Genomic DNA, 11,703 nt, shown 5'->3' on the forward strand with positions numbered 1-11,703 from the left:
TTTGTGACTATTTCAGATACTGGTTCTTAAAAAAATTTCTCATTTCAAAATCCAATTTTTAGTTTCACTGACAATTTGTAACTTTTCATTTCAATGTTAGTCAGAAATTCAATTATCAAAGTACTGTTGCAATTGGTAAATATGGTGTTATTTTAGAAGCAAGTTACAGTAAAGTTGGCATTCATTATAGATTTAAAAGTATACAAACATATGGTAAAATATATTCCACTTGATTATTATGGTAATCACCAGTTTTGTCTCCATCATAAAAATTACCATAGTTTTTTTTTTAGCATTTTAAGACAGTTGACGTCATTATAATACCAAAACATTATGAGAATTTCAGATGAAGAAATATGTGTGTTAATAGTGTTTATTGATAGAGTAACATCAGCTGGCAAAACCAACCATGATTTGCTCCTAAGACAAATTTTTTAATAAAAGGGACAAATTCCAGAACAATAAGTAGGTAAAACATAAAATAGCATTGAATTACTGTAAAGTGCCACTTTGGATATGGAATTTAATGCAGGTACTGCTAAAACAACGAATATCACTCACCAAATATCACTCTCCAATAAGGAGGTGATAGTTCTAGAAGTCCTATCAAATGGTGAAGTCTTTATTGCTAATTTCAAATGTTACAGAACATTAGGCTTTAAAGTCCTAATTTTAATACTTTGCTGTAGTGGCTTAAGGATGGTGAAACTCGGGTACTCTGAATGCAGTGGGTCTTATCAGAGAGCAAGGAGCGGAGGACACATTGTTCACGCTTTTCTAAATCCCCATTAGATAGGATTGTCTGCGCTCTCACCTCCTAACCTTGTGTGGTCAAATATGGATCACATCTGTTATTTTGCCCTTTATATTCAACAATATCATGTTTGTTTTTCCCATTTCTTCCATTTGAAACATTCTTCATATTAAATACTATTTTTAAACACACAACATTAAAGGATAAATTTAGCAACTAAATTAAAACTGAAGGGGCATTTATACATAAATCATTTTTTTATACTTCAGAAATGTTTCATTTACAAACCCCTGAAACAAGCCGAAGTTCATAGTACCCAGTAATACTTTGTACGCTAAAATGCTGATCAACATTATTTCTACAAAAAGATATTTTAATGTAGTGCCTTCTGAATGTTCTCGAGGGGTCAGCATAAAAGCATTACATTTATGTGGAAATACCAGGTTACAAATGTAAGGTAACTGTCAAATGTCATATTTCTGGCTTACCAGAAAACCTAAGAGTTGTGTCAAGCTTAACAACTTGGTTAAGTGAAGCAAGAAAATGAGTAGAGGAGTCAGAGAGTTACGCAAAGATCTAAGAGTTCAGATAATCCTTAGCCCTTCTGAGAAACTATAATTGGGAGATACTTAGTGAATATTTCTGTAACATGGCAGTGTCAGTCCGTTATAGCGATCCTCATTGTTTTGACGCAAACAATTACCACTGCTTTTGCTCACTGGAAAACGGGATTCAGTCACTACTTACTAAACTGATAAAGACAAATCCCTCACAATCAACAACACAGTTTCATTCCAGAAGATTAAGGAAAAGTATACTTGTTACTCATAATTACTTTTAGATGTAACTGAAACTACACTACGTAATCATACTATTGTGCATAGTTAATTCCAGTTACCATTTTTTATATCAGTCATCAACTTCACAAACAGTATGCAGCAAAAGAAATATAATGTTCTAGCAAAAGATTACACTTAATTTTCTTTTAAAGATAGAAGAACTAAGTTTAAGGAAAAACTTGCTTTTCTTGATATTTCATTTCAAAATAACTGATACAATTTCAACAAAGAAATAATTATATATTTTGCCCAACATCAAATAACCTGCAAAAAGACTCTAAGAAAGATGCATTTCTTGTTCAATTTCCAAAAGTAAAGGCTTTCTAATTGAAAGTGTTTTTAGTTTTCTCACTCTCTAAACATTAAAAACAAAAACAAAAAGCCGTACAAACAATGCTCTCTCTCCTTTGAATAGCTCACATTTGATTGTCACATATAGTGTGTTTAGCACCAACACTTAATCAAATCCCAAAGATGTTTACTTCCCAAGACCTGACAGTCTTCCATTCAAACTATTTAGTTTGTTTCCACGGCAACACTGTGGGATTCCTTAGCTACCATAAGTAGCATTAGCTGACTGCAGAATTTCTCAACCTCCTTTACATCTTGAGCTTGATCTGTTCTATACCTCAAACAAGCTAAATCATCTGTTACTTTAATACACAAACTTCCGCCAGAACGTCTCTATTTGAAAACCGCACGTGCCTTCATGGGGTCAGCGAGGTAGAGCTTCTCGGTGGTGTGGCTGGCCTCTTCCCATGTCTGGCGCTTAGGTATGGTGGCCAACAATGACTCAGGAGGGAATGAGGCAGCCGCAGGGACCACCTATTGCGCCGCCTACCCACCTGTTCCCGGGCTGCCTACCGGTGCACTGTACCTGCTGCCGTAAATCATTCTAAAAGCAAATGTTATTTGAAAGTTGTGAAGGGAATCAGGAATACTAGTGATGGTGATAACTTTTCTATCATGCATATTATTCCCTTTTGGTATTGCAAAGTATTTCCCTCCTACTTCTGCAAGGATTTCAATATACTTATCAATATTAAAAGTTAATCTTATAAGCCTAAACACTAAAACTAAATTCATTTTAAGAAAGAATTTGGGAGCTGGCTCGATGGCATAGTGTCTAAACCCTCGCCCTGCAACTGCCGGAACCCCCTATGGTTACCGGTTTGGTGTCCCTGATGCTCTACTTTCCAACCAGCTCCATACTGTGGCCTGAGAAAGAAGTGGAGGCCAGCCCAAAGCCTTGGGACCCTGCACCCATGTGGCAGACCCAAATGAAGCTCCAGGCAAATGGCATCAGATCAGCTGAGTTCAAGCCATTCTGGCCATTTGGGAATGAACCATCAGACAGATGATCTGTTTCTTTGTATCTCCTTCTCTCTGTATATCTGCCTTTCCAATAAAAATTAATAAATCTCTTTAAAAAGTAGTTGAACTTATGTAGCATGCTTTCATGTAATAATCATAGGCTAATAATTTTGAAAAAATGTAATATATAATTGCAAACAGTATTTCTGGATACATTTTTGTAGGCAGAAAAACATGGCATCAATCACTATAATAAAAACTTGTTTTCATTGATACCTGTTAAAAACCCACTATCGTTTCCTATTAGAATATTGCCTGTTTTATATTGCCATAAGATAAAATGTTGTGAAATTTTCTAAACTATCTTAAAATATTTCCAAACATTGGAGAACAAAACAAATATTTTGGAAAATATACTGAATTAGCTCAGGTTTGATAAAAATAATGAAATAACATTTCATTGAAATATATAATGTAAATTGTATATATGTTAGAATGAGTGGAAATTTGTGAATTTCAAGCTTAAGCATATAGAAAAGATGTATAGTTTTACAAATATGTTCACTTATGCAATTATATAATTCATAAAGTTGATCATTTTTGTCTAGATGGTTTAATGTAGAGGATGGATATCATAAGCAGAGAATTTTACTATTATTTCCCTACTAATAATCTAGCTTTATCTTAGAAACCATCTGCTCTTAGAGAACTTGTTCTAGATAGAGAGAAATAAACTCAATGCTAAGCCTCTGTTATGAATTCCTAAGATGTGGTTATAGGGAATGGTTGGCACCAGCTCACCTCCTTCCAGGAACAGAAGCATCAGACCTGTCCTTGGCATCCTTAGAGTAACAGTCACCCCAGGGAAAACATGAACTTCCTGGATTTCTGAGAAGCAGCAGGGAGCAGCTGGTTCTGCTCTTCTCCCGTTTGGACTCATTCCTCCAAGGCAGGCCTGCCTGGGCAGGTTGTCTGCTCTCAGTCCCTGTTAACAGAGAAAAGTAAAAGAGCAAGTTTGATTTCAGGACAAGTACAAAGCACAGCTGATTTCTCAAATTATCCCCATTTGCTCTAGGTGACTCCTGGGAACATTCCCACTGGGTCTCCTGTCCTGTCAACATCTCACTGAAAGGACACAGCACGGGTAAGTCAGGTAACTGTCCCCGCCCCCAATCATATTCATGAAAGAGATTTTCTGCAGGCGACACATCCCTGAGCCAAGGAGTCTGCACTGGGAGCAGATCGCAGGCTGCATTTCCTTCACTTTCCTCTACTGCAGTTTAAGTGCATTTCTGAGGGCAGGGAGATGAACTTTACAGCACAGGGACGCAACATCAAGATAACTTATTCCAAAGACATCATACTCGGTCTCTAATATTGGGCAAAATCCTCCTGAGTCTCCACTGCCAGCTTCACTCATTCAGTCATTCTTACTCCACACTGCTTTTGATTTTTACAATTACATACTTACAATTTATTTAATAACCACCAAATTAAGCCTGCACTAAGAACTCAGTGATTCATAAAGGCTGTCTCCAGACATTTACAGCACCATGTGTTCATTCACAAGTGAACTACAGTCTAATAAAAATAACTAAACAAAACCTAAGATTATTCTTCACCATCTGAATATGTGCTTTTTACTGGAAGACACCCACAGGACCCTAACCATACAAAAAAAAAAATCTGACTTCATTTTGCCTTCATATTCAACCTGGTGATTGAAATTCTCTGAATGTTGCCTCATTTTCAGTTCTGGCTGATTCACAAATCCCTTAATGATTAAATAAATAGACTCTGCTAAACAGATTTTCTTTAATATGTTAACAGAGTCTGAGCAATTCTACTCTATCGCTATTCAGTACAAAAGAGCCTTCGGATCCTCCCTCACTCAGAAGAGGAGATTAAATCACCACGTGACAATCAGGAAACATGGTGCTTTGGAAACCTGAGGGAGCTTCTTACCTAGGTGCCGTAGGACACATTTCACAGGGTGCTGTTCATGCTGGCATTTCACCTTCCCAGCTCATAGTAACCAGATACAGCAGGACGCAGGAGCATCCTCCAACACATGGCAACACCACCCTGAAGCATAATTGTGCCTTACTCACCAAGTGGCTATAGACCACCTAAAGACATCATACTAAACTCAAGAAAGATAGGTCTTACATCTTTTTCCCTTTGTCTGGACTGCAAAAGAATCTCAGATGCCAACATCACCTGTAACAAGAGCTGTTAACTGAATGTTCTTGATCATACCAGAAAAGCACGACTACATGGGTATATCAAAACAAGTCAAGCAGCTATTTTACTTCAGCAGATTTTCTGTAATCTACCCATGAGGAAAAGTCATTATCACCAACCAAGAGAGTAAAAATGCCATAAATGGGGTGGAATTTAGAAATAGTACTGGAAATGAGTTTCTCCTGCATCTACAGCCCATGAAAAATCACTGTGATTTAAGTTCATCATACAATCCTTTACCTCTCTCTCTTTTTGTAAGGTACTGGTATAATTCTATTCAATAGATGTAAGGTACATATTTATTTGTTAGTCTGGCCCAATTCCTGAAAACTCATGTGAGGATTTATCTGTTATGCTAAAATGTATTATTTACCAAATGGAATCTGTAGTCTCAACAAATGTAGATAACGCACATAAGCAGGATCTATTGAAATAAGAAAGCTTATAGAAAAATCATTTGTGTTATTAGATAAGTAAACATGTGTTCCCATTGGAAATATTAAAGTACAAACCCCAAAAAATGTTGACTATATATGACTTTATTTCACAGATCTTTGTAAAATGTAAAGTACATTGACATGCCTGTATATTTACATCCTATTTATTATTATTCATGCTTTTCAAATTCCATTTCATTGATTTCTTATCTATTCTTTTTCCCAGTACCAGTTTTGTTTATAATTACCCAGTAGTACGTCTTGAAGTCTGGCATTAAGGTGCTTCAAATTTTGTTTTTTTATTATTTAAGATTGTATTTGCTACTTGGAATTTCTTGTATTTCCATAACAATTTAAGCATACTTTTATCTAAATCTGAGAAGCATGTCCTAGGTACTTGGAATAGGACTGCACAGCATCAGTAGACTATTTTCTGTAACATAGACATTTTTGATATTAAGTCAACCAGCACATGAGTATAAATGATTTTACTTTTTTGGTGTCTTCTATTTATCTTTTCAATAGTTTCTAACAATCATAATAGTGACCCCTTAAATCCTTGGATAAATTTATTTACTGTGTTTAATTTTTTAACTATTGTAAATGGAACTGATCTTACAAGTTCTTTCTCAGCCATAGAATTGTTTGTGAATGTAATGAATACCCATTTTGTGTGTTCATCCTGAAACTTATCAAACTCAATTATGGGTTCCAACAATCCCCTAGAAATTACACACAGAAACAGAGAATAATTTCACAATAATAAAAGAATATGACAGAAATTTTCCTTGTAGAGGAGCAAAGGAAATGCAAACAAGCATATTTATGCAAAAAGGCGGGACCAAGTAATTTCAAACCAATAATATCCTTGAATGTAAATAGCTTAAATTATCCAATTAAGAGATACAGGCTATATGCAAGAACTGAAAGAAAAAAAACTTATGTATTTGCTCCCAAATGGAAACACCTCAACATGAAGCAAGACACATACTGGAAGTTGAAGGATACAAAATTATATTCCATGTTAATAGAAAGTAAAAAAGACCATAATTGCCCATTCTAATATCAGACAAAATAGACTTCTAACACAAAAACTGCTAAGAGACAGAGAAGGCATTATATAAGGATTAACAGAGGAATATGTGATTATAATGAATGGCACCAAAGCCAGGTTCCTGGTTCATTAAAAAATATGTATGTTAGTGGATCCAAATGAAGACGTGAAATTTCAATGCAGTGAAACTGGGGGACGTCAACACCCTAGTTTTGTAAATGGAAAGTTCAAGTAGACATAAAATCAAGAAAGAAAAAGAGTTCATCGATGCTAAAGACCAAATGTCTGCAAAGCATTTCATGCCACAGTTGCAGGCATACATTCCTTTCTTCAGTACATGAAATTTTCATTCTGATAGACCATATGAGAGAACATAAAGTAAAACTCAGCAAATTAAAAACCAACAATGAAGTCACTATGAGTTATCTTTCCTGATACAACATAAGCAACTCTGGACAACACACAATCACATGAAGAATGAATACATGGTGCTGAATAATGTGTCACAGAAAAAATGAAAATGAATAATCGATATGCCGAAGGGAAAATGCAGTGGGCAGCTTCAGCAGGCTTGTGAGACATAAGAATAAATATTAGAGGTAAAAGACAAATGCTTGGAAGTACAAGCTGATGCCTGAAAGAAAAATGAAAAAAAGGGAAAACTCTAATGCTCCAGATTTGTGAGACATGATCAAGTGACCTGACATACATATCGTAGGATTCCTGCAGGTATGGAAAAGTAGAACGGATTAGAAGGCACCAAATAACAGAAAACTTCCTGATGTGGATAAATGGGACACGAAAGTGCCATGAAGCACACAGAATCAGTAAGCATGGTCAGAAACAAACTTCACTTTGACATATCACAGTCAAACTTTGCACTATAAAACATACTGAAAAGCTTTGAAAATATCCATGAAAGAATACACCAGATTTTCTTCAGGGTATCCCAAATTAGGTTACTACTGTTACCTTATAGAACCTTATGGGCAAGGAGAGAACGAAGACAAATAGTGCAGGTCCTTAAAAAACAAAAAAACAAACAAACAAACAAACAAACAAAAACTGTCAACCAGAATAGTGTACGTAGCAAAACAAAAACAAAAAACAAAAAAAGAAAGAAAGAAAGAAAGAAAAGCAGTCTTATTCGAAATCCAAAGCATTGCATGTGTTAGATGAAGAACATCACGAAGAACATTAATATTCAGAGGATGAAATTCTACATGAATTCCTAAAAAAAAAAATTATGATTGAATTTCAGTACATTCTGATTTACTTCAACAAAGATTTGAAAATCCAACTTTGGGGCCCGGCGCAATAGCGTAGCCTTTAAGTTCCTCGCCTTGAACGCGGTGGGATCCCATTTGGACGCCAGGTCTAATCCCGGCAGCTCCGCTTCCCACTCAGCTCCCTGCTTGTGGCCTGGGAAAGCAGTCAAGGACGGCCCAAAGCCTTGGGACCCTGCACCGTGTGGGAGACCAGGAGGAAGTTCCTGGATCCTAGCTTCGGATCGGCTAAGCACCGGCTGTTGCGGTCACTTTAGGAGTAAGTCATCGGATGGAAGATGTTCCTCTCTGTCTCTCCTCTTCTCTGTATATCTGACTTTGCAATACAAATATGTAAATCTCTAAAAAAAATCCAAGTTTGAAATTCATCTAATGTGTTACATAAATCAAACCAACAAATTATAAAAACTTAGTATCAAACTGTAATGAAATAAATGGAAGGTAGGTCTTAAGAGATTCAATATCACCATGGTGACAACCGTCCCAAATGCATCTAACTTTTAACTAAATCTACTAAATTTACACTAAGTTTGTTTTTGCTTTTGTTCCTTATCTTAAGGTTAAGAAAAGCTAATAACAACCGAATGGTGTTAGTACCTACAAAGAAACAGCAAGAGTAACAACAAGGGAATTCTCTGCCTTTAAAATAGGTACAGTTCCTTCTTTACCATTGGGAACTGAATAGGTAAAAATTACTAAAGGCATGTTAAAATATGAGCTGCGGGACTCAAAAATATTACATCCTAAAATCTGCCCTCACCGAAAAGACTTGAGACTTCACCATCTTCAACTAATGTTTAGGATAAAGCTGCGTGAAAGCGTCCTTTTCAGTCCGGTTCAAACTAAGAGATCACCCACAGGAGAGCATAAACAGTCTGCATGGGAACTATCGATGGAATTTGGAAAATATTCACACTGTCCGGAGGAATGAAGGGTTCTTGTACATTACCTTCCTCCTCCTGATTTCCAAATAAAAATGTTCCTTGGGAATCATTATTCTCCTCACTAGGCATGTATGATTTTTAACCCTCGTGGCTGGTTTTCTACATCAGTTTCAGATGAACAGGAATACTCTGATTGCTCTGGTTATTGCAACTGAGAATAACACAATACTTCCTGCAAATCCAGCCTTCCCCCGCCCCCCCAGCAGCAGCAGCAGCAGTCATGTACAAACCCCATCACAGCGCAACATTCCCTGCCGTGTCAGAGACTGAACTGTGCTCATGTCTGCCCCTTGTGGTACAAGGCTGTCCTCCCTCTCCTGAACACAGATCCTACCTGCAGGGAAGGGCCTTGCAGAGTCCTCTGGTCTACTGCGAACCCGGAGCCCCTGTTTCGGAGTCAGGGGTCACCATATCCTCCTCTGTGGTACCACTGAGGCCACCACATCTGCCGTGGTCTCCCTCAGTACCCTGCAGACCCTGTCAGGTGGTTGTGGGCCTTCCTCCTGCCCTCTCCAACTTCTGAGATCACATCCATTATGAAATAACCGGGCCTGGAGAGCTTGCTTGGGTAAACAGTCTACTACCCACAGACGCTCAGCACGCAGTGCCCAGCACAACAAGGATCAAAGACAAAGCAGGGGCTCCTGGAAGTACCCAGGGCACAAGGGCTGCAGACAGGGCATGCTGAGTGTTGGTTACCAGAATCCCCGCATCCGGGGAGGCAACGCTTTGGAACTGAGTTTCCCAAAGATAAACAGGCGGAGTCACCCTGAAGGCTTCAGCCAGCTGCACTGAGAGCGAGTCTGTGAAGTCTGGCTTGAGGAGGTAGACTGAGACCTCTTTGCACAGAGCGGTCTCCAAGGTGACTGTGGGACCGGCCTTTCTGGACATCTTTATGACCTCGCAAAGTGTTGTGTGACTCTGTCGTGGGTGCCTGGATACCGGCTGTGCCACAGGCTGGCCTCTGAGAAAACAATTTTTTTCTGCTCAATTATCAGGCTGACCTCACCTCCAAACACAAAATTAACCCAAAGTTACTGGCTCCTCAATCTGACTGCTGCTGCTGTGCCCATTCATTTCACTTTGTTTCTCCTGCTATCCTAAGCTAAGGGTGCTGGAGCACATGGGCCTGTCCTTAATTATATACAGGGTCTTGGAAAATGTCAGTCGAGTGGCATATTGGGAAAGCCAAATCAAGCAGCCTGAAATCAAATTCAAAATCAGAACTCCAAGGAGGAATTCCGCCATGGCCTGTGAGTATCCAAGTAGCATTTAACCACTTGTAGCTCTTGGCCTTCACAAACCCAGAACGCCGGGCAGGACAAGCAAGGCACACGACGGGACTTTATTTCCACGAGAAGGACTGCTGCTGGGCAGAGGGACAGCTGGAGGGCAGGGAACAGCTGGAGCGGAGACAGAAAGAACAAAGGAAGCAGGGAACTTTAAAGCTTAAAGGTGGGTACAGGGAGTGCAGGATTAGGGAGGGAGAGAGGCAGCTGTAAGTGGACAACAGTGACACCCATCTCAGGGCATTCATGAGGTCTTATCAAAACTAGATCACCTATATTGATGTTTTGAAATGTGTCGTGTGTGTGTGTGTGTGTGTAGTAGACTCAGTTTCAGATTTTCCGTTTGGCATTCCCAGCAAAACTTTATGGAAGATACTTCTTTCTCCTTCTGTGAATATTTGCTGAAAACAAGTTTGCTACAAATGTATTGGTTCAATTGTGTGGTTTCTATCCTATTCAGCTCCACTAGTGCATGTGTCTGGTTTTGTGCTATTTTTATTAAAATGCCTTTGCAGCATGTCTTGAAATCAGGTAGCTTGATGCTTTTAGCTTCATTATTTTTGTTCAAAATTGCTTTAATTGTGGGAGATTTTTGTCCTTCTGTCCTAAGTTTGATTTTTTGTTGTTACTTTGTTTTGTTTTTAGTTCAGCAAAGTACATCATTGGTATTTTTGTGGGGACTAGTGAATCTGTAAGTTACTTTTGGCAGTGCAAACATTTTAGTAATATTAATTCTTCCAAAACCCATGAACATGGGGCCCCTTTCCACTGGATGTATGTGAATATGTTTAGTTTGTTCATTAATGCATTATAATTATCATGTTCATATCTCCCACATTCTTTGTTATATTCATTATTTATCCTAGTTTTTATAGCTATTGTGAGTGTAACTGATTTGAAATTTCTTTCTCAGTGAGTTCATTTTAGACATTTGATGCTTAAAAATAGTTCTGATTTTTACTTGTGATCTTGTGATATAATCCATGAATCAACCATGCATAAGAGACTGATTATTTATTAATTGCCTGGGAAGGTTAATGTCCCTTTTATCACTGTTATCGGTATTGCCCATAAATAACAAAGATCTAGTCCTCATTGTGCCTTCGTTAGAGTCCTGGGATACTATAACGAACTTACAACGAAATGATTAACAATCTCCTACATAGTTGAAAGACACTCTAGCAGTAGGATGATGGAATAGGGAAAATGCACCAAAGGCACCCACTGTGAGACTGGAAGGGAGAACAGAGCAGATAGGAGGGAACTTGGGGGAGGGGAAAGGGAGACCCCAGCACCAACTGAACTGCATTAAAAAGCAATTAATGATTAAAAATAAATAAACAATTCTGATTTTTGCACTGATTTTGTAATTGAACACTTTGAATGAATTCATGTGTCCAGTCTTAACACTTTTGGCAGAGTTCTTAGGTTTTTATGAACATTGTCATGTTTTATTGTCAAACAGAAAAAAAAATCGGCTTCTTCTTTCTAATTATTTGCCTTTTATGTTTTTCTCTTGCATAACTCCATTTCATTCTACTT

General features: G+C 37.9%; 1 pseudogene; it reads right to left on the bottom strand.

The window, feature by feature from the left end:
• Positions 1 to 2,109: 2,109 nt before the first annotated feature.
• LOC121146968 lies at positions 2,110 to 9,763 on the bottom strand (annotated as a pseudogene).
• Between the last annotated feature and the right edge of the window lie 1,940 nt (positions 9,764 to 11,703).

Source organism: Ochotona curzoniae, unplaced genomic scaffold (genome assembly GCF_017591425.1).
Source record: "Ochotona curzoniae isolate NIBS_2020 unplaced genomic scaffold, NIBS_Ocur_1.0 contig_1399, whole genome shotgun sequence".
NCBI lineage: Eukaryota > Metazoa > Chordata > Mammalia > Lagomorpha > Ochotonidae > Ochotona > Ochotona curzoniae.